Raw genomic sequence first — 25,878 nt, 5'->3', positions numbered from 1 at the left:
GATAAGTAAAAAGAAAAAAATATGAATAATTTATAATCCATCTGCCAGAGAGACCACTGGTAACATTTTGGTGGTGCATGTGTAAATTTTTAATGTACACTTATTTACATAACATTAAATATATTTTAATAAAAATGACTTTGGGCTGTATATATGATTTTGTAGCAACATTTCTCATATGACACGTTCTATACATCTCTCATATCAGTAAATACAATTTTGTATTTTCAAAAGACAAATCTATCTTTTTAAATACAGGTACGTATAAAGTAAAAAGGTCTATTATCTCTCAATCCATGTGACATGTTAAAGTGATTAGTAATAAAGCAAGTAACATTATTTGGTTGCTTTTTCCCTATATGCCGGGGACTGTTTTATTTATAAGATCCTTTAACCTCCACAAAAGTCATCAGAAGTAGTTGCTATTATTAATCCTGTTTTACAGATGAGGATACTGAGGCTAAGTGTTTAAGACAATTCCCAAAGCCATACAGCTAGTAGGAAATGAGCTCAGATAGTCTGGCTCAAGAACCCTTTTTATTTTTATTTTTTTTGAGACGGGGTGTTGCTCTGTTGCCCAGGCTAGAGTGCAGTATAGTCTAGGCTCACTGCAACCTCTGCCTTCCGAGTTCAAGTGAGTCTCCTGCCTCAGCCTCCTGACTACCTGGGATTACAGGTGTGTACCACCACACCCAGCTAATTTTTGTATTTTTAGTAGAAATGGGGTCTCACCGTGTTGGCCAGCCTGGTCTCGAACTCCTGACCTCAAGTGATCTACCCACCTTTTCTTAACCACACACATACGGTTAGACTTTAAAAACAAAGTCAAACAATAGTCTTTCTCTATTTTTTAAGAAATCTTTCTCTATCAGCATGTATTGAACTACTTCATTCTCCATAACAGCCACATAGACGTCCTTCGTATACTTTGGTTTAACTGTCCCCTTCACTACTGATGGACAATTTGATTGTTTTCAGGTATTTGCAATTACAAGCAATGCGGCAATATTCTTATACTAATGGTACTGTTTATTGAGTGATAAAATCAGCTACTCTGTGTAAATGCATAGAACAGTGCCTGCTGCATAGTACGATCAGTGATTTCTAATTATTATTAGTAATACTATGTCATGCACTATGGTTGAATTTAATTGTCAAAATATCCCTATGAGGTAGATACTGTTATTATCCCTGTTTTACGTTTGAAGACGTTAAGGCATAACGAGGTTAAACAGTTCTTGTGTCATGTAGTAAGTGAAATCTGTGATTTGAACCCTTTTGGAGCTTGTAGTCTTGATTACTCCTATTTACATATGCCCAGCTTCAAGGGGATCAGAGATGGAGGAGGCCCTGGTATTGGTAAACATTAGTAATGTCCACATATTCTCCTACCACAACGGTGTGAAATTGACTGTGTCTCTATACCTTTATAGTCCTGGGTATCACAGATGCTACAGTTTTTAATTGGTGAAAAATAATATTTCAATGTAATTTGTAATTTATGGGCATTTGTATTTCTTTTTTTGTAAACTGTCTTTGTTCATGGTTTTATTGGATAGTTTTATTTTTAACGATTTTTATGAGCTCTCTGTAAAATAAAGAAATTAGATTTTGAATTCTCATATGCATTGCTATGTCTATAACCATTTTAATGACTATATTTTACATTTTATGGCAATATTATAGTTTATGTGCATGGTGGGAATTTTGTTCCTTCCAGTTTTTCGTTCTTTTGCTATCAAGAACATCCACTTATTATTTTCTTAGGAAATTTCTTAGAAGTGTAAATGGTGGATGGAAGGGAATATACATTTTTAAGGCATTGACTCATATTTTCTGTCTCTCTAGAAGAATGATAAAAGTACGTTGACCATCAGGGTATGACAGGGTGCCTGTTTCTCAATAACCAATGATATTGCATAATATTATTTTAAAAAGTCTTGGCCAATGTATATTTTTTTGATTATGAGTTAAGATTGAGGCATTTTCCATATGTTTATTTGCAGTTAGTATTTCTTCCTTTGTGAATTGCCTGTTCATGCCTTAAGAAGGATTTTGACTATATGTGCAATTTTTAAAATTTTATCAAATCAGTTATCTAACAGTGGAATGAATCTTCCCAACACTGATTGTGTTAGAGCAAAAGATACTGGAACTGTCTGAGGAAAGGCATGAATGTTTATTAATTTACTATCATAAGGCAACCTTTATACTTGTTATCTCTTTTACTCTTTCTATTTTAATGTTATAGATAAAGAATAAGGGACTTGGGTAAGCCAAGTGACTTATCTATAGTTCCATAGTTGTAAATGGCAGAAATTGGCTAAAAACCCTCTTCTGCCTGACTTTTAGCATATTCCTTCCATCCTGCCAAGTATAGCCTTCTACTCCTGAGCCATACATAATCACATTAGTAGTAAGTTAGCTGGTTGAAGCCTATGGTACATATTGGCAAAAAAAAAAAAAAAAAAGAAAAAAGAAAATTTCAGAAAATGTTTATCTAGAAATATTCTGTGCATTTCAGAAACTTGATGTTCTTTTATTTTGATTTTTCTGCAACTATTTTATTAAGTACCCTGATATATTAGGGATGTAGAAAACGGGGGGCTAGGCAGAGACCTTTTCCTCAATGGCTCTGAGCTTTTCCTCTTCCCCACCCTTCCAACCCTTGTCCCTTTTGAAAAGCTTTTGCTTCCCGCCTGCCACCCAGCAGGCCTCAGCACTGCAGGGCGTGAAACCTCTGCCCGCCTCTTGTCCTCTCCTCACTGTTATGTTTCTCTTCATATTCTGGTACTTAGAATGTTGCTTTTTCTATTTCTCCAGTGCCATGGCAACAGTACATGGTAACTGCTTCCCTTCTGGTCAAGGAAAAAGATTTTGTATTTTTCTTTCCCTTTGACCTGTTTGTAATTAGCACTGCGGTCCACGCTTTCCTCCAGTGAAAAGCAAGGAAGTACCAGCCTGTAGTCAAGACTGCAGGACCTGCTGGATGTATAGCTAGGGGGTCTTCTGTGCTCCTTCACAGCAGTTTAAACCCAGGCCCACCCTGATCATTGATTCTGAAAGAGCACTCAACCCTCCATCCCTGTTCCTCTGCCCCTTCACTCTCTGTTTTTTTTTTTTGACTTGATGTGTTATATTGGAGGTTGGTTCCTTCAGTCTCCCTCCACTAGAATGTAGGGTCCAGGGGAGTGGGGTTTCCTTATGCACGTTGCTGTGTGTGTTCCCTGGGACTAGCGTGTAGCGGGGCTCCATAAGTTCTTGCCGAATGGCCACAGGACTTGGTACTGGAAAGCCTGATTTCATTTCGTAGGATTTGCTCTCCTTGCATCTTTTTCTCTCTTAAAGGCAGTGTTTGGATTCTATGTGGCCCTCCCTGGGAAATGTGGTCAGCTTCAGAGGATTTTGAAGTCTGTCAGATCCCAGGGCCTGAGCCAAGTCAGAGCCTAGTTGGAGTGGTTATAATTGACATAAAAGATTTGCATTTGAAATAACTCAGAGGTTGGTTTGAATCCTGTTCCCCACATGTTTTTAGTCGCAGTCTGAGTTTGAGGAAGGCTTTTTGAGCCTTTTTCTTTATCTGTAACATGGGCATAATAATGCCTACCTTGGCTTGAAGTGAAGATTAGCTCTGACAATCTATGGAAACAACTGGTACATAGAAAAATAAACAATGGTGGTAATATGGTTGTTAGTATTTTAGTTTTCTTCTGTGTGATTTTCTATTGGTAAATGGAGTTGTTTCCTCGTTTGTATTGTAGGCTACTCAATGGTGAAAAGCTAGATCAGGTGGCTTTGGAGTTTGATGGTCTGGGATCCTGTCCTTCTGCCACCTAACAGCAATGTGACACTATGCAAGAGCAAGCCTCTGTTTGTAAAGAACAATAAATGGTCATAATAGTAGTATCTACCTCAGGACAGAAAGATTTGATCAGCACAGAGTTTGGTTCATAGTAAGTCCTTAGTAACTCATATTCTATAGTTTAATAATACCAGCAGAATGAAAGAAGCTTAAACTTCATCTAGTCCAACTCTAGTACTCCCACTTCATGTCTAATTCTGCCATCTAGAGCAATAAAGATCAAATGGGTATCCTTTTCAGATACCGCCTTTCATACATTTAGGATTGAGTCCTGTTATGAACTGACTTGTGTCTCCCTAAAATTTACGTGTTCAAGTCCTAACCCGTAGTGTGCTGACTATATTTGGTGGTAGGGCCTTCGAGGAGGTAGTTAAGGTTAAGTGGGGTCATAAGGGTGGGCCCTAATCCAGTAGGACTGGTGTTCTTCCAAGAAGAGGAAGAGACACCAGAGTGTATACACACAGGAAAGACCATCTGAGGACAAGAGCAAAAAGGTCCAAGCCAGTAAGAGGGCCGCCGCCAGAAACCAACCCAGATGGCACCGTGCTCTTGGACTTCCAGCCGTTAGAACTTTGGAGAAAATGTCTGTTGCTTATGCCACTCAGTCTACTGTCTTGTTATGGCAGCCTTATCAGACAAATCTAGATCCTTTTCTTTTCTTATGTCATCATCCCCATCTTGAGGGGGTTTTCAGATGCCTCTACATCATGGACCCCCTTGTCTCAATACTTTAACATGTCAGTGTTCTTTTTAAAATGGGAAACCCAGAGATGAATTCAGAGCCGCCAGGCGGTCTGAGCAGTTTGGGTGTTGGACACTGCCCTTACAGTGGAATCACAGATTGTGTGAGGTAGTCCATTTAACAAACCCCCAGGACTCAGGTCTACTTTATCCTATATTGGGTCTATGATTTTTGTCCAAATTCAAAGTTTTATCTTGTTAATTTCAGCTTTTATTTGTTTCAGACTCTAGAAAATCATGTTTTTGGAAATCTACTTGGACAGGACCTTAGAAGGGTGGCCCAGCCAGCCTACCCACTTGCCCAGTGATGCTTTCCATGCTGTGTGTCGTCGTTCGAGCTGCTGTAGCAAATTATCATACACAGGGTGGCTTAAACAACAAACACTTATGTCTCACAGTCCTGGAGGCTGGAAGTTTGAGATTAGGATCCTTGGTGAGTGTCCTCTTTCTGGTTTACATGTGTCCTTACATAGTGTAAACAGAGCTACCTAGTTTTCTGGCCTATTCTTATAAAGGCACTGATCCCATTCATGAAAGCTCCACCCTTATGACCTAATTACCTCACAGAGACCCTACCTCCAGATACCATCATACTGGGATTAGGGTTTTCATATATGGATTTGGGGGGAACACGTTCAGCCCATTGCTCTCTTCCTAGCAGTGGCTGCCTCCATTGGTAGAGGTACTGTTTTGTTGTGAAAGTTGTTTCGGGGTTGGATTCTTTCAAATGTTCGGAGGAATTAGCTGAGTTATGTTCAGAGGAATGTTGAGTCAAAATCTGACCCTGTGATAACTGCTGCTCTTTGATCACATCTGTATGTTTGCTATTCCTGCACCTGGCAGTCTCTTATAGACTCCCTGCTCCCCTCCTGTTATCTGCTCTGAACATTATAACAGCGTTGTATTTAGTATCGTTGCGGAAAATCAATTCCGTTTTCTTTTCACAAGCCAAAATTAGACAAATGGATCTAGAATTACATAAATAAAGTAGGAGCCTAATTGACAGAGAGACACTCTATTTGGTTTGTTTTAATAAATAGCTTTCATCAGATCGTACTCTGTGAAAATAGATTGAGGAAATAGGCTATTCATTCCTTATTATTTGAATTAGTAAGCTTAATACCTTTCTTTTCTGTTTAGGATGATAGGCATTAAATCTTCATCTGAACTCTTTATAGTATTTTATTTATTTTTATTTTTTTGCGACAGAGTCTTACTCTGTCGCCTAGGCTGGCATGCGGTGGTGTGATCTCGGCTCACTGCAACCTGCACCTGCTGGGCTCGAGCGATTCTCCTACCTCAGCCTCCTGAGTAGCTGGAATTACAGGCACCCACCACCATGCCCAGCTATTTTTTATATTTTTAGTAGAGACGGAGTTCCACTGTGTTGGCCAGGCTGGTCTTGAACTCCTGACCTTAAGTGATCCACCTGCCTTGGCCTCCCAAAATGTTGAGATCACAGGTGTGAGCCACTGCGCCTGGCCTCGTTATAGAATTTTAGAACTGGAAGGGACTCTCTGAATCCTGTCTTCCACATCCCTCTGTGGCAGAATTACCTTTTTCTGTGCCAGGTCCCCTTCCACTTTGAGGGACTCAAAGGCAGATGTGAGGCTTGGGACTCAACCTCCTTGTGCTGAAGCAAGGGGGCTTCAGCCTCCCTCCCCCTCCTCTGGCCATCAGATTGGGCATGTGATCTGAGCACAGTCAACCCCACCCATTCTGGTATTTTCTCAGGAGAGTGGTTCTGTTTGTGAACACTCTTGGAGCCAGCTAGGCCAGTTGATGAGGCATTGTCCTGATGACAGTGTTCAGGGTCCAGAACCCAGGTCCACGGGAGGGGATTGTCCACTGAGGGGAGGCCGTGGTGGCCACAGTGGCTCGGGCAGCCTGTGGTGTGGCAGGACCTTGGCTGAGCTTTGCCCTACTGGCTCCCGCGTGAGCCTGGGTGTCCGGCCCTCCCTTTGGTGAAGGGAGCTTCCCCAAACCTTACCAGTAAACATACACCTTTTCTACCTAAACTAACTTGAGTCCGTTTTGTTTTTAACTTGTCATCTACATAGGAAGGTCCTTATTTGACTGTTTTCAACTCGTGGCCTAGGACTCTGGGGTTTATTCATTCCTGCCTAAGCACATGTGAGGTCTGCATGGTCTCATTAAGGAATGCACTCCCTGGCGTGGATAATTGCTATTTATGTGGCAGTTAGGAATTTTGTTTGTTTGTTTTTTTTTTTGAGACAGAATCTCGCTCTGTTGCCTAGGCTGGAGTGCAGTGGTGTGATCTCGGCTCACTGTAATGTCCGCCCCCTGGGTTCAAGTGATTCTCCTGTCTCAGCCTCCCGAGTAGTTGGGACTACAGGTGCACACCACCATACCCAGATAATTTTTGTATTTTTGGTAGAGACAAGGTTTCACCATGTTGGTCAGGCTGGTCTCAAGCTCCTGATCTCATATGTTCCTCCCACCTCGGCCTCCCAAAGTGCTGGCATTATAGGCGTGAGCCACCGCATCCAGGCCTCTCATCTTTAACTGATTGATTTTCAGAGGACTATTCTAGGAAAGATGAAATGTTTTCGATTTTTCAAAACAGGTGCTGTTAAGAGAAGGACGATGGATGGGGAGCATGCCAGGATGTTGGCATTTAGGACATGGGAAGTTGTATAAAGGTGAAACTATGTCTGATTGTCTGGTAGAAAAATTACAGTCTAATTAGAAATCCTGAAGTTTTTCCAGACCTTTAGGGTATTCATCGAATTGCAAATAAAAGAAAATAAGGAATGTTGGTTTGCCAGGGATTAGATACATTGGGGGAAATGAGGTCCTTTCTTGTTTTTTCTTTTACCTAGCATTTATTTCTTTCTTCAAAATACTAGCTAGTGTTTATTAATTTTACTGTGCAAGAAGGAATATACATAAACTTTAAGATTCTTAAAGCTATAGGTATTTTGGGCACTGTTTTAAAAAATCCCTTCTGGGGAGATTTTTTAAAAAATATTTTTATGGAGACCATGTATCTGTTGTGTCTACACACCCATAATGATGGAATCATCATTTGCCCAGGAGTATTTGCTCCTCGTGACTAGAATTTTTGGGCTTTGAACGATCTTTGGGTTTACTTTAACTTACAGGTATGGTTACAGGAATTCAGGTCTGTGGAGTATGATAGCCAGGGCTAATAGTTATGAGAGATCCCATGTAATAATTTGAATACTGAATTTACCTAAAGATGAACATTCAAAAGATCAAGGGCATTTCATTAATGTGGTCTTAAATTATTTTGCTAAACAAATAAGGTATAGTAAGTTCTCTTAGAAATGGCCACTAATAAAAAGCTGTTGGTATAACGTAATTTTTTTAACAAGAACTAAAACATACATACATTGTCTATCATTACAGAGTTCCCTGTTACCCAGAAATTTTCTGGTTATTACCACAAATTTATAGTGTACTGTGGATTTCTATGCAATTGAACGTGAAGTTAATATTATAGTCATTTTATTGCTGGCTGCTGTTGCATTGAAATTTAGATGTCTTATTTTCAGGATTGAATTAAGACAATGTGCTTTGTAGGACACTTTAACAGTCAATGAATATTTGTGGGAGAGGGGTTTTTAAGAGAATGTACGGTTATGATGTGACTGCTTTGCACTTTACTGCTGTTATTAAAGTAGATTCCAGTAAGGTAAGCCATTCTGGAAGGCATTGCTGAATATTACCTCCTTCCCCTCAAGAAATGTTTATTAAGTTAATATATTTTATGCTGTAATTTAAAGATTTAAAAGAATATTTTCCTTTTAATAGTAGACACTTTGGAAGGCTATATACTTATTTCTGTGATGTTGCAGTAACTCAACACATGCTCTGAATCTTTTTTCTTTGGAATTGTCTTCATATCCCCCGCTGCATTTTAAAAACATAACCCCAATGGTGTTGGGCCTTTAAATTTTTGTGGGTGGATTTTTTTTTTTTTTTTTTTGGAGACAGAATCTTGCTCTGTTGCCCAGGAGTGCAGTGGCGTGATCTTGGCTCACGGCAACCTCCACCTCCCGGGTTCGAGCGATTCTCCTGTCTCAGACTCCTGAGTAGCTGGGGTTACAGGCGCGCTAACACGCCCAGCTAATTTTTTGTATTTTTAGTAGAGATGGGGTTTCACCATGTTGTCAGTGTTGTGGGAAGTCAGGGACCCCGAACGGAGGGACCAGCTGAAGCCGCGGCAGAAGAACATAAATTGTGAAGATTTCATGGACATTTATTAGTTCCCCAAATTAATACTTTTATAGTTTCTTACGCCTGTCTTTACTGCAGTCTCTGAACATAAATTGTGAAGATTTCATGGACACTTATCACTTCCCCAATCAATACCCTTGTGATTTCCTTTGCCTGTCTTTACTTTAATCTCTTAATCCCATGTTCTTCATAAACTGAGGAGGATATATGTTGCCTCAGGACCCTGTGATGATTGTGTTAACTGCACAAATTGTTTGTAGAGCATGTGTGTTTGAATAATATGAAATCTGGGCACCTTGAGAAAAGAACAGGATAACAGCAATTTTCAGGCTGCCTTGAGCAGCCTTGGACTCTGACTGCCGGTGAGCCGGACGGAACAGAGCCATATTTCTCTTCTTTCAAAAGCAAATGAGAGAAATATCCCTGAATTCTTTTTCTCAGCAAGGAACATCCCTGAGAAAGAGAATGCGCCCTGAGGGTAGGTCTGTGAATGGTCCCCTTGGAGGCGGCAGTTTTTTATGGTTGAAGCCGAAGAGATGAAATAAGCCCCGGTCTCCTGTAGTGCTAGGAAATTAAATTTTGATCAGACAGGTTGTCTGCTCTCAAACCCTGTTTCCTGATAAGATGTTATCAATGACAATGCATTCCTGAAACTTCATTAGCAATTTTAATTTCGCCCCATCCTGTGGTCCTGTGATCTCGCCCTACCTCCACTTGCTTTGTGATATTTTATTACCTTGTGAAGCATGTGATCTCTGTGGCCCACACCCTATTCGTGCACTCCCTCCCCTTTTGAAAATCGCTAATAAAAACTTGCTGGTTTTAAGGCTCGGGGGAGCATCACAAAACCTGCTGACATGTGATGTCTCCCCCGGACACCCAGCTTTAAAATTTCTCTCTCTTGCACTCTTTCCCTTTATTTCTTAAACCAGCCGAGATGCTTAGGGAAATAGAAAAGAACCCACATTAAATATCGGGGGTGGGGTTTCCCCCGATAGGTCAGACTGGTCTCAAACTCCTGACTTTGTGATCCACCCACCTCAGTCTCCCAAAGTGCTGAGATTGCAGGTGTGAGCCACTGTGCCCGGCCCAGGCCACAACATTTTAAAGTGTGCTCTGCAAGCTAGGTGACAGCAAGCTGGGAAATAGTTTTTCTTTAGTCATGAGATGTCTATAAAGAAGCTTGCATTGTGTGATGTGAAAACTGGCTTCGAAGGTTCTTTCGGAATAGGAATTCCAAATGATTTGCGCAGGATTCCTGGAAATAACGTGTGTGGTTTTCTAAGGTGACCATTTGAACAAGGACAATTGATTTAGATATACACATTCTGCTTTTCAAATAAAGTTTAAAGTCCTCTTGTAAAGTTTATGGTCTCCTTGTAAACTTTGCCTCAGTGTCAGAGAATCCTGATGAGTCAGAATTGGACTTGCTGGGAGGTTTTCTGAGTTGGAGAATCTCAGTTACTGGGTAGAAACATAAGGTGTTCTTGATTAAGGCCAATGGCTGCCCTGAAGTGGTGCACAGTTTTGTGTGCCTGTGCAGAATTTCCTTCTCTGGCAATTTCAGGAACTATAGAAATGTGGACATAAATTTCCATTTATAAATCTGGAGCCACCCTGAGGAGCTTGAAATGAATGTCTCCCGTGGTCAGAGTGCTCAGTGAGTTCCTCAAAGCAGTTACTCAGTTTGGTTTCGGTGGTTTAGGTTTGGATCTTTTGCTAGGCTTTTGTGGAACTTGGATATTGGAAAAAATTCTTGCAGCTCCCAGGAATATGTGAATGGGCCCTCAATACCTAATTCTAATTCTGAGCATTTGGAAAAAGTCCTTGTTGGGAGAAGCCTGTATCTGCCATCAGCTGATTTTCCTGGTAACCCCTGGGTACCTTCTACACGTCTCCATTTCTGGTTTCCAGCTTTATCATGTGACTCTTTTGTCAGCTAGTGGATATTTTGAGTAAATATAAAGGAATTCCTCCTACCAACATCTGAAGTCATTTGCCTTTCCTCAATTTTCTAATTTTCTGGTTGAAATAGTAAGGAGAACCCTGCCCTGATTGTCAAAGGTGCTAAGATGTTTTGTGGAGCAGCTCATAAAGGCCTTTAGCAGGGCAAATCTGGTATCTGCTGGGCTTTCTAAACATACTTAAGTGAGTCAATAGGTAGCTTTGATGTTGTCAGGGTTTAATATGCAAAAAGCATTTTACTACTAGTAATCTTAAGATTCTTTTATAGAAAATCCTGGCCGGGTGTGGTGGCTCACGCCTGTAATCCCAGCACTTTGGGAGCAGATCACCTGAAGTTGGGAGTTTGAGACCAGCCTGACCAACATGGAGAAACCCCGTCTCTACTAAAAACACAGAATTAGCTGAGCATGGTGGTGCATGCCTGTAATCCTGGCTATTTGGGAGGCTGAAGCTGGAGAATCGCTTGAACCTGGGAGGCGGAGGTTGCCGTGAGCTGAGATTGTGCCATTGCCCTCCAGCCTAGGCAACAAGAGTGAAACTCTGTCTCAAAAAAAAAAAAAAGAAAAAAAGAAAATCCTAAGTGGGATTCCACACTGATAGGTCTTACAGCCCACGTGAAAAGAAAGCCAGATAAAAGCTTTAATGGGAAGATGTGTTCCTGTCTGCCTGAAATGGTTTGGACCAGGCAAGCACATTGGAATTGTTTTTCCTCTTAAGTGGCTTTGTTGTGTTTTTGGACATGTTTTCCCTGAACTACACCTAATAGCAAAGTGCAGCTAACATCTTTCTTCTCCTACCCAAGCTCTGCTTGTGGGTGTGTCCTAAAGCAGCATGCTTTAGGGTATCGTTTATTTTAAGACTAATTTGAAAATGTCATGACAATTTTGCATTTCATTTAAAAAACATATTTGAATATCAAAATCAGATTTTTAAATGACCATCTGTTCAAAGTGAGCCCCAAGATGATGTGCCCGTTGGTCCGGAAATGTGCCCTCCTGGGGCACACTGGTTTGTAACCTTGGGGATCTGAGGAGTCCTGTTTGAGAAGTTGGAGGGCATAACCTTACAGTTGTAGGGCGTAACTGGAAGCTGGGAGGTCTAGGGAAGTATTTTTTAAAACGACTCTATTTGTGTGTGTTTGTGGTTTTTTTTTTTTTTTAGAGACAGAGTCTCTCTGTCTCTTGGCTAGGCTGGAGTGCAGTGGTGTAATCTCAGCTCACTGCAATGTCCACCTCCCAGGTTCAAGCAATTCTCCTACCTCAGCCTTGCGAGTAGCTGGGATTACAGACGTGCACCACTACACCCAGCTTATTTTTGTATGTTTAGTAGAGATGGGGGTTTCACTATGTTGACCAGGCTGGTCTCGCACTCCTGACCTCAAGTGGTTCACCCGCCTCGGCCTCCCAAAGGGCTGCGATTACAGGCCTGAGCTACCGCACCTGGCCTTAAAAATGACTGTCTTTGACAGTCTAGTACAGGTGTGAAAACTCTGTGAGAAGCGGAATGGCAATCCACCTGGAACGTATGTGGTATACAGCTGCCTAATTAGAAACCCATCTTCATGAGCAGCATTTTCTTTAAAATAGCCTGGTGTAGTCAACTCTTTACTGAGATCCAAGTCGACTGTTTCCTTGAGTGCCAGCTGTAATCCTGGGAAAAGTTATACAGCACATTGGTGATTTTCTTTCTCCGTCTTGTATGGGAGATTAAAATATTTGTTGCCTACTCCCCTCATCAGGTGTTGTGAGGATTAATGAGATCATTTTAGTGATGTGCCTTAAACTTGCAGGAGGAAATGGGCATGAAAAACCCCAGGTGTTATATTACCAGGAGCTTAACTCAAGCCTGGCATTTACTCTGCTCTTACGTGTCCATTTATTTTGTTCATGTGTTGCTTTTCGCATTACAGCTCTGTATTAAGCTTCAGATCGAAAATATCCACGTGTCAAAATGAAGAGTGGGCCTGTTGGCTTCACATGTTTTCGCTTGCCATCCATCCTCAGAATCTTGCAAGCTTGACCTACAGCTTGTTGAACTGGACACTTTTTAGGTACACCAATGACTGGATTTTGCAGCTTCGAGTCTATCTGTGGGGACTCAGCGTTTTCAATAACTCTAGGCTGTAATTTTTGAGAGCATTGTTTAAACCTTGTGCTCTACTTGAGTAGTAAACGGTCATCTTGGCAACCGGGCATGTGTGCTTTCGCACTAGTGTGTGAGATGCTTGCTGTGACTGTCACCCCCGCTGCACCGGTAATGGGATGAGAGAACAAGGCCTTACCAGCACAGCCTGTGAATGGCTCAACAATGGGGACGCTGGTTCCTGAAGGGCACAACCTGCTCCCCATAGGTAGATCTCCCCTTGATTTCAGCTGGAGAAACTTCTGTTGGGCCTTGGCATGATGTGCTCATACATCTTTAGGTAGCCAAAACCTGACTTGTATAACTGAGTATGAAAGTCAGTTGCCAGAATCTTCAGAAGGACATTATTTCTGAGTGACCAGTGAATGAGGTTATTGTCATAGAAAACAGCGAAGTTTAAAATAATGTTGATATTTGGGATGGCAGAATTGGTGGGGGAGGAAATGAGATGGGAGAAATAGAATTTTAAACTGTAAAAAATCCAGTGAAGTATAATGCTTAATTGTTAGCGTATTCTAAGCAATGAGTTAGCTGCATTTAAAAATAGCTTTTTAATATGAATGAACCTTTTTATGAGCTGAGATTCAATGAAGAATAAGTTGGTATTGCAAATGATGTTTTAATAGTTTGTATTAAATATTTTAGGGCTGGGATTTAAACAAATAACATTTTAGAGCTGTAAAAGCAAAAAGTCTGACCTGAAAGCAACACAAATAATTGTAGTTTCTGAAATATAGCCCGGTGAACAAATCTATGTCACCTTGTTTATAGTGTACTTCCTTTGAGTTTCAGAATAAGTAAAAGAGTGGCTTGGATGTACAGTGGAGGCCACTGGCTTTGAGTGAGTTGAGAGCAGTGGTAGACACAGGAGTCTTTTGTGCCTCTCTGGGGAAAATTAGGCGGTTCAGAACCACTCAGGACATTCCAGCACCTTTGGAGATCACGGAAGCCCTCTCCATAAAGAAGTCAAGAGTAGCTGGTTGTTCGTGAGGTCACACTTTAAGGAGATAATCATTGCCTGTCTTGTGAATTGGTTCTGAGGCAATGCCATCTTTGAAGTCAAAAAATAAGTGCTCAAGGTTTTAAGGAGTAAGGCATTAGTTTTGTGCAAAAAGAGTCATTAAGGTTATTAGTTTTGTGTAACACGAGTTATGAATGGCCAGGCAAGGTAGCTCACACCTGTAATCCCAGCACTTTGGGAGGCCTAGGTGGGAGGATCACTCAAGCCCAGGAGTTTGAGACCGGTTTGGGCAACGTAGTGAGACCCCACCTCTACACAAAAAAGTTGAAACAATTAGCCAGTCATGGTGGCACATGTAGTCCCAGCTACTGGGATGGGTGAGGTGGGAGGAACACATGAGTCTGGGAACTCCAGGCTGCACTGAGCCATGATCACACCTTTGTACTCTAGCCTTGGTTACAACACTCTCAAAAACAAACAAACAAACAAACAAAAAACCGAGTTATTAGTTAGATTTAGAGAATGATATTTCTTACAACTCTTACTTTAATTGAGGTATTTTGCCTGTAAATATAAGCAAGTACATGCAGAAACTATGCATGTGTGTGCTGTCTTCTTACTAAGATTTACATTATTTTTTCTCTTCATGAAGAAAGCCAGCCTACTGGGGCTAATTTACCTGAAACAAACACTGTCATTCACAGAGAGACAACAGATAAGCAAGATAAGCATAGAATACATAGGGTGAGTGACCCACCTGATCTGCTGGGGCAAGTATTATCCCTCTCACTCTTTTCAATGACATCTTTGCTTTGTATTTCGATAATGTGGCGTCTGCATTTTAACTATGAACAAAGTCTTAAAATGTTGCTATTTCATTAAATTTGGAGTCCTATTAATAAACTGTTTATACCTGAAACATGGCAGTTGGCCATTCATTCTCTGCCCCCATTTCTTATTTTCTCCCAGTTAGTGTTATGTAGCAGAAATTCTTGCACAAGACAAATGTAAGGAACTAGTCAGTGGTTCTAATTTTTAAACATTTTGATGGTCTCTGCTTACCCCTCTGAATCGTTTCAAGAAAAGAAAATTGGATTTGTCTTATTGATGCTTTGCATTTTAGTTGGCAAGCCGGGTATGGATAAAATAAGAAAAAAAGAAAAAAATGCTAAGATTCTTGAGTGGGAATCCATAGTCCACAGAAACCTCAGAGGCTCTGGTATTTGCACGAGCAAAGTTTTGAAGGAAATTTTTAGTTTAGAAACAGAAATTCAGGAGGTCAAATTCTGTGGTTTGTAGTAAATGGAAATACATATGGTGACATGGTTTGGCCCGGTGTCCCCACCCAAATCTCATCTTGAATTGTACGCCCATAATTCCCATGTGTTGTGGGAGGGACCCGTGGGAGATTGTTGAATCGTGGGGGCGTTTCCCCTGTACTGTTCTCATGGTAGTGAATAAATCTCACGAGACCTGATGGTTTTATCAGGGGTTTCCACTTTTGCATCTTCCTCGTTTTCTCTTGCCGCTGCCATGTAAGATGTGCCTTTCGCCTCCCACCATGATTCTGAGGCCTCCCCAGCCATGTGGAACTTTAAGTCCAATTAGACCTCTTTTTCTCCCCAGTCTCAGGTATGTCTTTATCAGCAGTGTGAAAGCGGACTAATACATGTGGTGGGTAGGTTGAAAGAACTCTGCCAAGGACCATGGCATATCTTGGTTCCACCAATGGCCCGATGTGACCTTTAACCTTTCTGTGTCTCCTTATCTGCAAGATAGGAGTGACAAGAGAACCTAGATCTTCAGGTGGTTGTGAAGATTAATGTGGCGAGATAAAGTTCTTAGCCCAGTGCCTGGCTCATAGTATATAGTCATGCATGACTTTTTTTTAAGAAAAAAAAAAAAATTAAAACAACAAAAGCTCTCTAGGCAGAGTTAATTCTTCACTGTGGTAGGAGGTATTTAAACTTCTGTGCAGGATGCTGTGGAGAGAATTAGAGCTTGATAGTGAATTGGAATAACTCCAAGCCCCTTTTCAACCTAAGACTGATCTTTTTACCTTGTAAAAAAAGACATTTCACTGGAGATGCATTAGCAATACAGTTTGCCATTTTTTTCCCAAAATATTATCAGCTCCTCCCACCAAAAATACCTTTTGCTGTGTGTGTGTGTGTGTGATCATATATTCCCCAACTTTAATGCAAGCCAAAGATTTCTAAGTTTTTTAATGTTGAAGAAATTTTTAAAGGCAATTTGTGATATTTACAACAAGCTATTAAATTTATTTCATCAATTATTTTCCTTTTCTTAACTTTGGTCTGTGACAAGATTTTAAGAATTGCAATGAACCTATCTTCTTTTCTTTCTTTTTTTTTTTTTTGGAGATGGAGTCTCGCTCTTGTCACCCATGCCAGAGTGCAGTGGCACCATCTCGACTCACTGCAACCTCCGCCTCCCAGATTCAAGAGATTCTCCTGCCTCAGTCTCCCAAGTAGCTGGGATTACAGGTGCCTGCCACCATGCCCTGCTAATTTTTGTATTTTTAGTAGAGATGGGGTTTTACCATGTTGGCCAGGCTGGTGACAAACGCCTGACCTCAAGTGATCTGCATGCCTTGGTCTCCCAAAGTGCTGGGATTCATTCTTTTTAAATATAAAATTTTTGCAAAGTGAAAGTGGATGCCGTAGATTTTACATGGCTTTGCAGGAAAGCAAGCCATCGATTACTGATGCCCTTTATGGGCTGGAGGGAGTGAGTGCTGTGTAGTGAAGGAAGCACGTACTCTGTTGACCAGGATTTAGGAATAGTTTTGTTAGGCAGTATATCTGATTTATCATGTTCTTGACTCAGGACAAATAAAATATCTTTATGGTAATTTTAAATACCTCTTTAGAGGAATATTTATATCTACAGATACCTTCTGCATTTATTTATTTATTTATTTATTTATTTATTTATTTATTTATTTATTACAGAGTCTTGCTCTGTCACCCATGCTAGAGTGCACTAGCGTGATCTCGGCTCATTGCAACCTCCGCCTCTGGGGTTCAAGCAATTCTGCCTGCCTCAGTCTCCTGAGTAGCTGGGATTACAAGCATGCGCCACCATGCTCAGCTAATTTTTGTATTTTTTAGTAGAGATGGGGTTTCACCATATCAGCCAGGCTGGTCTTGAACTCTTGACCTTAGGTGATGCACGCACCTCAGCCTCCCAAAGTGCTGAGATTATAGGCGTGAGCAACCTCGCCCAGCCTGCATATATTTGTTTTTTATGGCTCTTCTGTTTTTTTTTTGTCCTCCTTGTCTAAGACAAGCTTAGCTTGTAACCTTCTCTGTGTACTATATTGCTGTGTCATTGTATTAGTAACTATGGACTCCTAAGTACTGAGTTGTCAAAGTAAAAAAGAGAGTATTGTTTCCACCATCACTTCATTAACAATGATTCTGCTTAGAGAGTTCTTCAGATGTAGCTAAAATTTCTGTTACTCAGTGTCTCTGGTTTTCAGTAGAGTAGTAAACTAATTGTACCTTTTTCTTTCATCACTAGTCTTTTTTTAATTTTGTTTTGTTTTTGGAGAAAGGATCTCACTCTGTCACCCAGGCTGGAGGGCAGTGACTCTGTTACTCACGGCCACTGCAGCATCGACCTCCCTGGGTTCTTGTAGATCCTCCCAGCTCACCCTCCTGTGTAGCCGGGACTACAGGTGCTCACTGCCACACCAGCCTCATTTTTGTATTTTTTTGTAGAGACGGGGTTTTACCATGTTGCCCAGGCTGATCTCAAACTCCTGGGCTCAAGTGATCTGCCCCCTTGGCTTCTTAAAGTGCTGGGATTACAGATGTGAGCCACCGTGCCCAGCCTGTCTTGAGAGTATGAGTACCCTTCAGAATTAAATAAAGAAATAAATAAATTGCTGTTTTCCTCCTTCCGGAAGCCTCATTTCCAGCTCTTTAAATTGTCTTCGTTATTCTTTTCAGTTAGGATCTAATTGGGATCTGTTGGTTATACATGGAAGGTATAAAAATGACTTACTACTTCCCGTCTCTAACAGTTCTGTTGTGTGAGCAATGTCACTAAGCAGCAGTTTACTGTCAGCTGGTGATCTATTGTGACCCTTTAGTACATTTATGCATTTCCTCATTTCTTTTCTTGATGTGTTTCTATTCAGTTTTTTGTTGTTCCATTACTTTATGATTTCTGCTTTATTACTCTGGTATTGAGAACCCTTTTCTAAATCACATCTAAATAACTAGTTTTCTTTATTGCTGTTTCTCTTGTCTTGTGTCTGTCTCTTGTATTCTAATCAGACATGCCATTGATTACTAACCTTTAGAAGACACTTCTTTGGTTATGCATTCTCTTTATTAAGATTCCTTCTCAGCTATTAAAGACCACACTCTGTATTCTGACATTCATAATTTTTCAAAATTAATATAGTTGAGCATCATCTTTGTTCCGAGCATGCATCTAAATGATGAAAATTCAGAGAGCTAGACAAGGACTCGGTTTTATCTTGATAGAGAAACTGCTATCAGTATACGAGACATTATTGTAGATGTTGAATCAAAAAGTGCCCAGGCATTCGGTTCCATAGGAATTCCAAGGAATCGATAATGTGTAATTTTGCTGGGGATGGAATGATTTTTCAGGTTGGAGTGGGACTTGTACTGTGCTTTGAAAACAAGGATTGAATATCAGTGAAGGAGCCTACATTTCCCTGCCCTCATGTTTCCAGCCTGAGGGACCACAGTGGGAAGAGTGGCTTATCTGATTGGTGAATTTGTAAGAAGGAGATCCTCAGCTCAGCACCTGCAGGGCCTCTCTGTTCGGAATTGTTTCTGTACTACAGCCTTTTCTGCCTTGTATTAACACACCTGGCCTTGCTGGGGTGGCCTGAGGTTGTCTAGCTGTGCCGGTCACTGGCTGGGGAAGTTTAGCTAATTCTTGTCACTGATCTTTAGCCATTTTCTCTAGTCAGTTTCTGTCAGTAATAAAGGTGATGTCTTGATTCCCAGTTCTCTTAGTTGGATGTGACAGTGGGTAGAAAGGCAAGTTGGGTGGAGTCATAAGGCATTAAATACTGAGGACATGAACACCAAGGAGATGAGCACGGTTGCTTAGTGTTGTGAGCAATGAGAGAGAAAGTTAGAATAGGAGACTGGAGTCAGATGTGCAGAGCTAGAGCGTGAACTTTATTTTGTAGGCTGAGGACCCACTGAATGTTTTAAAACACTGTAAAGTGTACACTGGGTTGTTTTGTTAGTAGGAATCCAGTAGTGCTGGAGAATGGATTCTCCAGGGCTTCTTCATTTGGAATTCATGGGTCTTCTGGCTTTGGAAGTTCGGAAGGGAGGTGGATATGAAACACCCTTAAATGATACGTAAGATGTTTTAAAGGGATCATCTTTCAGAAAGGGATGAAGAACCTCTACTTAGGCTGGGCGCAGTGGCTCACACCTGTAATTCCAGCACTTTGGGAGGCCAAGTTGGGCACATCTCTTGAGGTCAGGAGTTCGAGACCAGCCTGGCCAACGTGGTGAAATGCCGTCTCTACTAAAAATACAAAAATTAGCTGGGCGTGATGGTGTGTGCCTGTATTCCCAGATACCTGGTAGGCTAAAGCAGAAGAATCACTTGAATCCAACAGGTGGAGGTTGCAGTAAGCCAAGATCATACCATTGCACTCCACCCTGGGCAACAGAGCAAGACTCCGTCTCAAAAGAAACAAAACAAAACAAAACAAAACAAAACAAAAACACCACTTAACTCCTCTGTATCCTGTTTGTCTATAGGACTTATTGGAACAAAATTTCTCTGTTAAGTATGATGTTTATTCTGGATTTTTTAAATAGTGCTTTAAGCCGATTTGTAGAAGTTCTTTGTATACCTTGTTTGCTAAGGTTATTTTTAAAATAATAAATTGACATTCAGATTTATTGCATGTAATTTTCTGCATGTATTCTGATAATCCTATGGGTTTTCTCCTTTCATCTGTCAGTATGGTAAATTATATTGATTGAGTTCTAAAATTAAACCAGCTTGGCATTCTTAGGATAAAGCCAACTTGGTTATGATGAATTATCTTTTTGTTGTTGAATTAACTTTGCTAGTGTCTTATTTAAGATTTTTGCGTTTAATGTTGCTAGGTTGACCTGCATTTTTCATTATAAATGTTTTCTGTAATTCCCTGAGTGCTCAGAAAGAATCTATGCCCTGGGAACCCAAAAGTAAATAAATAGATATTCCCCCAAAAGAAAGTAAACAAAAAAGGGAAATAGTAATACATGTGTATGATAAATAAATAAAATGAAAGGGCAGGAGTTATAAAACAAAGGCCTTTCTCTTACCTCAGAAACCCAGTTCCCCTAAGGCAATCTCTGTTACCAGAGGATAGCCTGTGTGTTTGTGTGCCTACATAATTATATAGATGGTACATTATATGCATACATTATTATATATATAATAATATATCTTGGAGGTAGTTTCAGTGTAGCACACAAGGTTTTTCTCATTCTTTTTAAATATCTACCTTATATTTTATTATATTTTCATATATTAGCCAGGCCCTTGATGACATTTAAGTTCTTACATTTTGCTGAAATGAACATCATTGTACCTTCGTCTTTGACGTGTGTCTGTGGAATAAATTCTTATGAGTTGAGTTGCTGGATAAAAGGGCATATGCATTTCAAATTGTGGTAGAAATAGCTAAATTATCTTCCAGTAAAGTTACACCTCCTTACGCTCTAACAGTGTATGAGCATGCCATGGCAAATGTCTGAAGTGTTCTGACCAAGACTCATTTCCCACAGCCCAGGTCATCTGAAGTCTCAGTCATGCTAGCTGCACCACACTTCACCCCACCCACAAGTGCATTCATTATTAACTTGGTGATCTCATGAGCTTTGGCAAGCAGTGGCTTCCTGCTAGAGAGCCTCATAAGAACCTCGGAAACTGCTGTGTTCTAGATGAGCAGGAATGAGAGGATGTCGGCAAAATGCCCAGACACAAGGTATTCAGGCCGTTCTGCCTACCTTATTCCTGAGTCTTTTTTTTACAGCCCTCCCTTTCTGGGCCATAATGGAATAGATGAAAGAATTGTAGCAAATGCTGGCCATCTTCTGTCATCTTTCCAATGTTGATAATGACTGGAGGGAACAGAGATGGATGAGAAGATGTGGAATTAGCTGTTGGGCCCCTGGATTCTATCTAGGGTGTTTTTACCTTTCACTGTTTGCCTGAGTTGAAGTCATTGCTCACATTGTACAGTCACTGTTGTTTCCTGTGTGATTGTTTCCTTTTTTTTTTTTTTTTTGTCAGAGTCTTGTTCTGTCACCAGGCTGGAGTGCAGTGACGTGATCTCTGCTCACCATAACCTCCGCCTCCCGGGTTCAAGTGATTCTCCTGCCTCAGCCTCCCAAGTAGCTGGAACTACAGGTGTGCACCACCACGCCCAGCTAATTTTTGTATTTTTAGTAGAGATGGGGTTTCACCATGTTGGCCAGGATAGTCTGGATCTCTTGACCTCGTGATCTGCCCACCTCCACCTCCCAAAGTGTTGGGATTACAGACGAGAGCCACCGCACCCGGCCAATTGTTTACTCTTAAACCCAGGTGTGTCGAGGTGATAGATGCCTCAAGAATTGGCAGTCACTGCTTACTGAATAAGAAGAAGTTAAGATTTCATCTTGGGAGAGGAGAAGTAGTAGGGGCATGTAAGTCTTGGTTATCCCTATGTTATTTTTATAAACAGGACCCCCAACTGAAGTCCTGGTTGCCACCAGATACAGTAAGAAGGCAACACCCAGGAGCTTTGGGTTGTGGCCTCAGCTGATTAGGTCAGAGGAGATTAGGGATAGGGAGGCAGGGAAAAGGCCAGCCCTGGATCCTTTGTCTGTTAATTGTCTCTTCTGTTATTGACAATCATTTTTTTAAAATTATACTTTATGTTCTAGGGTACATGTGCACAACATGCAGGTTTGTTACATATGTACACATGTGCTATGTTGGTGTGCTGCACCCATTAACTCATCATTTACATTAGGTATATCTCCTAATGCTATCCCTCCCCCTCCCCCCACCCCACAACAGCTGGAGACAGTCATTTTTAAGCTAGAGAGGGATGTATGTAAAGCACTGAAACTTCGCTAAAATAGCCTCAAGTTTGTGTGCTGTATTAACCAAAACTGAGAAAACATTAAAGTGACAAAAACAAAACAAAATAAGTGATCCTCTAAGCAAGACTTGGTTGGTAATGTATATGGAGATTTTTATTAATCTGATTTTTTAAAGGTGATTAGGTCTCCCTTGCTCAGAAACCTTCATCACACCCCTTTCCTTAAATTGACTACCAAATAAATATACTCTAAACTCTTTGGGCCTGACATTGGAAACCTTTTAGAGAGAATCTGCCTATCCAGTGTGTAATCATCTACTTTCTTAACGATTTGGGGTGCAGTTCATGGACCAGCAGCGTCACCATCACCTGGGATCTTGTTAGAAATGCAGACTGTCAGGCCCCAGCCCAGACCTGCTGGATCAGAACCAGAGTTTTAGCAGGGTCCCAGTGTTGTGCATGCCCACCCCAGTGTGAAAAGCCCTCATCTCTTATACTTCATTCTTCTCAGACTTTGCTCATGAGATACAATCTGCTGAACGGGCCTAGCTCTCATTTTCTAAGCATGTTTTACACTTCTCCAGCGGTCTGCCTTTCCTCAAATCATACGACTTCCTCAGAAACGTCTTTTTCTTTCAGCTTCCTTCTTCCTTCCATTCATTCAGTTGATTAGGTGTCTAAAACATAGGCTGGGCATGGTGGCTCATCCCCGTAATCCCAGCACTTTGGGAGGCTGAGGCAGGTGGATCACCTGAGGTCAGGGGTTCGAGACCAGCCTGGCCAACATGGTGAAACTCGTTCTCTACAGTAAATACAAAAATAGCCGAGGCGGTGTCATGCACCTGTAGTCCTCGCTCCTTGGGATGCTGAGGCTGGAGAATTGCTTGAACCCAGAAGGCAGAGATTGAAGTGAGCCAAGATCTCACCGCTGCACTCCAGCCTGGGCGACAGAACGAGACTCCGTCTTAAAAATAAAAAAAAAAATAAGAAAAAAATATGCTAAGAGCAATGATTTGGCTTGAGATTCAGACATGACTGAAAACACAGTCCCTGTCCACTCCTGGGACAGGCTCTGTGGAGGATAGCTCAGCAACAAGTATCAAGAATATTGAATATGCATTTCCTTTGATCTCAATGTTTTCTCTTCTAGGAGATTTTCATAAATGAATAATCAGAAAAGGATGTAAAGAAATGTGTGGAGGGTTGATTGTTGCAACACTATAATAGTAAACAATTGATAAATGTATAAATTATGTTATGCATAAACTTTTATATAGTCAAGAAATATATGTAACTGAAATGAAAATATATCAACAATAACAATTATATTATTAAAATAGACAAAGGCAGGCCCTGTGGTGCACTTATAGTCCCAGCTACTCAGGAAGCTGAGGAGGGAGGATCCCTTGAGCCCTAGAGTTCAAGGCTGCGTGAGCTATGATCGGGCCACTGCATTCCAGCCTGGGTTACAGAGTGAGACCCTGTCTCTAAAAAGACAAAAGAGAGAAAATCTATGTAAAGTATCTAGTGTAGTGCTGCCCCTTCAGCCTACATTCCAGAATTAAGGAGATGCTGGGAGCTTTTTCTTCAGCCTATCCACACCTGGAGCAGAGCCATAGTTGGCCCTCAGCAGCCACAACGTCTAAGCAAGAAATAAGCCTTCCCTGTAAGCCACTATCATTTGAAGGTAATTTGCTAGTGCTGCAACTAATCTAGTGAAAGCTGACTAGCACACTGTGTACTCTGCTTATTTGACTCCCTCGTTATCTGCATGCACCTTGATTTTATCTGTTTTTGTGGGGTCTGTCCATCCTAACCTGTCGTCACTTACAAAGTTGACGCAGTTCATTGAACTTGGGATGAGGGTGGACAGATTAATGTTGTAATTCCCTTGGATTAGAGCATTGTTTCTCAGTGTGTGGTCCTTGAACCATCTATGTCAGAATCTTTGTGGGGTTTGGCAGGGATACAGAATCTTGAGCCCCCACTGCAGGCCTGAGAAAACAGAATAATTGGGGTGAGGTTTCAAGGAATTCTCAGTTACACCCAAGTTTGGGAACCACTGGACTTGAAACTAGACAAATACTTCATCAGGATGTTACTATGTGAATCCCCTCCACCACTAAAATTGGAGTATGATAGACACTGTCCCTTGCAGTTCTTCTCAGACCAGAACCCTTTTTTGTGATGGATGGATGGATGAATGGATGGATGGATGGATGGATGGATGGTCGGTCGGTCGATTGCTTCCTGGTTAGGAAATTGGTCATCTTTATGAGAAAGTTTTAACCAGATTTGATTCAAGAACTGCGTAACACTTGGTAAGTAGAATGAATGAGTATCTCAACTGACATACTTTCTCCATACTACTCTTTTTTTTTCTTATAAAAATTAAATTTTAGTTACATAATTAATTCATGAATACATTTTCATAGAAATTTAAAGCATTACTGACGAGGTCAAATTCAGCATTGTACCGCTCCCCAAATCTTGGGTCCCTCACATCAACTGTGCCACAGGTATCTTTTGATTTTTTATTTTTTCCAGATTTTTTTTCTATGTATATTTATGTGCATTGTTGATATTTATGGCCAATACAGATTGTCCTTAAGATGGTTCGACTTAAGATATGTTTCAGCTTATGATGGGGACGTAGCCACGTCATAAGTTGAGGAGCAAGTGTATGCATTAGATGGCCTGTACCAATACGGCTGGTATCCATTCTGATTGAGCAAGCGTCTGCTGAAACTACTCAGAGCCCTGTGTCACTGGTTGTTTGATATTTTGAGTATCAATCCTGCAGTTTGTACCTGTACTATGTATGTGTGTATGGAGTGTATACATATGTATATGTGTGTGTCTTAAGTGCCATACTACACATGTTTTTTTTCAGTTTTTTAAAATATATGTTGGCATACATCCATGTCAATATATGCAAGTTTACCTCATGTTAAAAAATTGCTCCATCGTATTCTATCCTATAGTTTATTTAGCCATTTCTTTTTTTTCTTTTTGAAATGAAGTCTTGCTGTCACCCAGGCTGGAGTGCAATGGTGCGATCTAGCTCGCTGCAGCTTCTGCCTCCTGGGTTCAAGCGATTCTCCTGCCTTAGCCTCCCGAGTAGCTGGGATTACAGGTGCCCGCCACCACGCCCAGCTAATTTTTGTAATTTTAATAGAGACAGGGTTTTAACATGTTGGCCAGGCTGGTCTTGAACTCCTGACCTCAAATGATCTGCCCGCCTTGGCCTTCCAAAGTGCTGGGATTACAGGCGTGAGTCACCACGCCTGGCCTATTTAGCCATTTCTACATTGATGGACAGATTTTTTCTAGTTTTTGCTATTACAAACAGTGCTTCCATTGACATATATGTTGCCTTGAGTATCTGCTCAAATGTTTTAAACCCTATGTATGTACACACACACACACAACGTACACACACACACACAATGTACACACACACATATGGAGAGAGAGATATATATGAACATGCCAGGTCACCATTAATTTATACTCCAACCGGGAGTTTATCAGTTTCCTCATAGCCTTTCAAAATTGGTGGTCAGTCTTTTTAATCATTGCCAGTATTGTGGGTAAAAACTGGTGACTTTTGTTTTAAGTTGTGTTTCACTAATCATTAGCAAGATTGAACATCATTTAATGTGTAGTTGCCATTTGTATTTCTGTTTCTTGAATGATCTGTTTTTATCTTCTGCCTGTTTTTCTGCTGGGTTGTTGATGTGTTGGAATTTGTTATATATTAGATATTTAAATCTATGTTGCAGATGTTTACTCACAGTTGATACATGTCTTTTTATCTTTGCTTATGTTGTCTTTTATCATTTTTTTTTTTTTTTTTTTTTTTTG

The 25,878-nt window shown here is 40.9% G+C and overlaps 1 protein-coding gene across 3 annotated transcripts in view; it reads left to right on the top strand.

Annotated features, from left to right (window-relative positions):
• The window catches only part of PSD3 (pleckstrin and Sec7 domain containing 3), a 704,060-nt gene that overhangs the window by 255,413 nt on the left and 422,769 nt on the right, over positions 1-25,878 (top strand). Inside the window, exon 1 of one of the 3 annotated variants that reach the window (XM_021942812.2) lies at positions 12,209-12,842. The exons of the other annotated variants lie outside the window; for them this stretch is intronic. The gene's annotated coding sequence lies outside the window, so the exon portion shown is untranslated. Of the gene's footprint in view, positions 1-12,208; positions 12,843-25,878 lie in introns of those variants that run through there. 3 annotated transcript variants of the gene reach the window in all.

Source organism: Papio anubis, chromosome 8 (genome assembly GCF_008728515.1).
Source record: "Papio anubis isolate 15944 chromosome 8, Panubis1.0, whole genome shotgun sequence".
Lineage (NCBI taxonomy): Eukaryota > Metazoa > Chordata > Mammalia > Primates > Cercopithecidae > Papio > Papio anubis.
The sequence above is the reverse complement of the archived record's forward strand: the minus strand, read 5'-3'. Positions and strand labels throughout refer to the sequence as shown.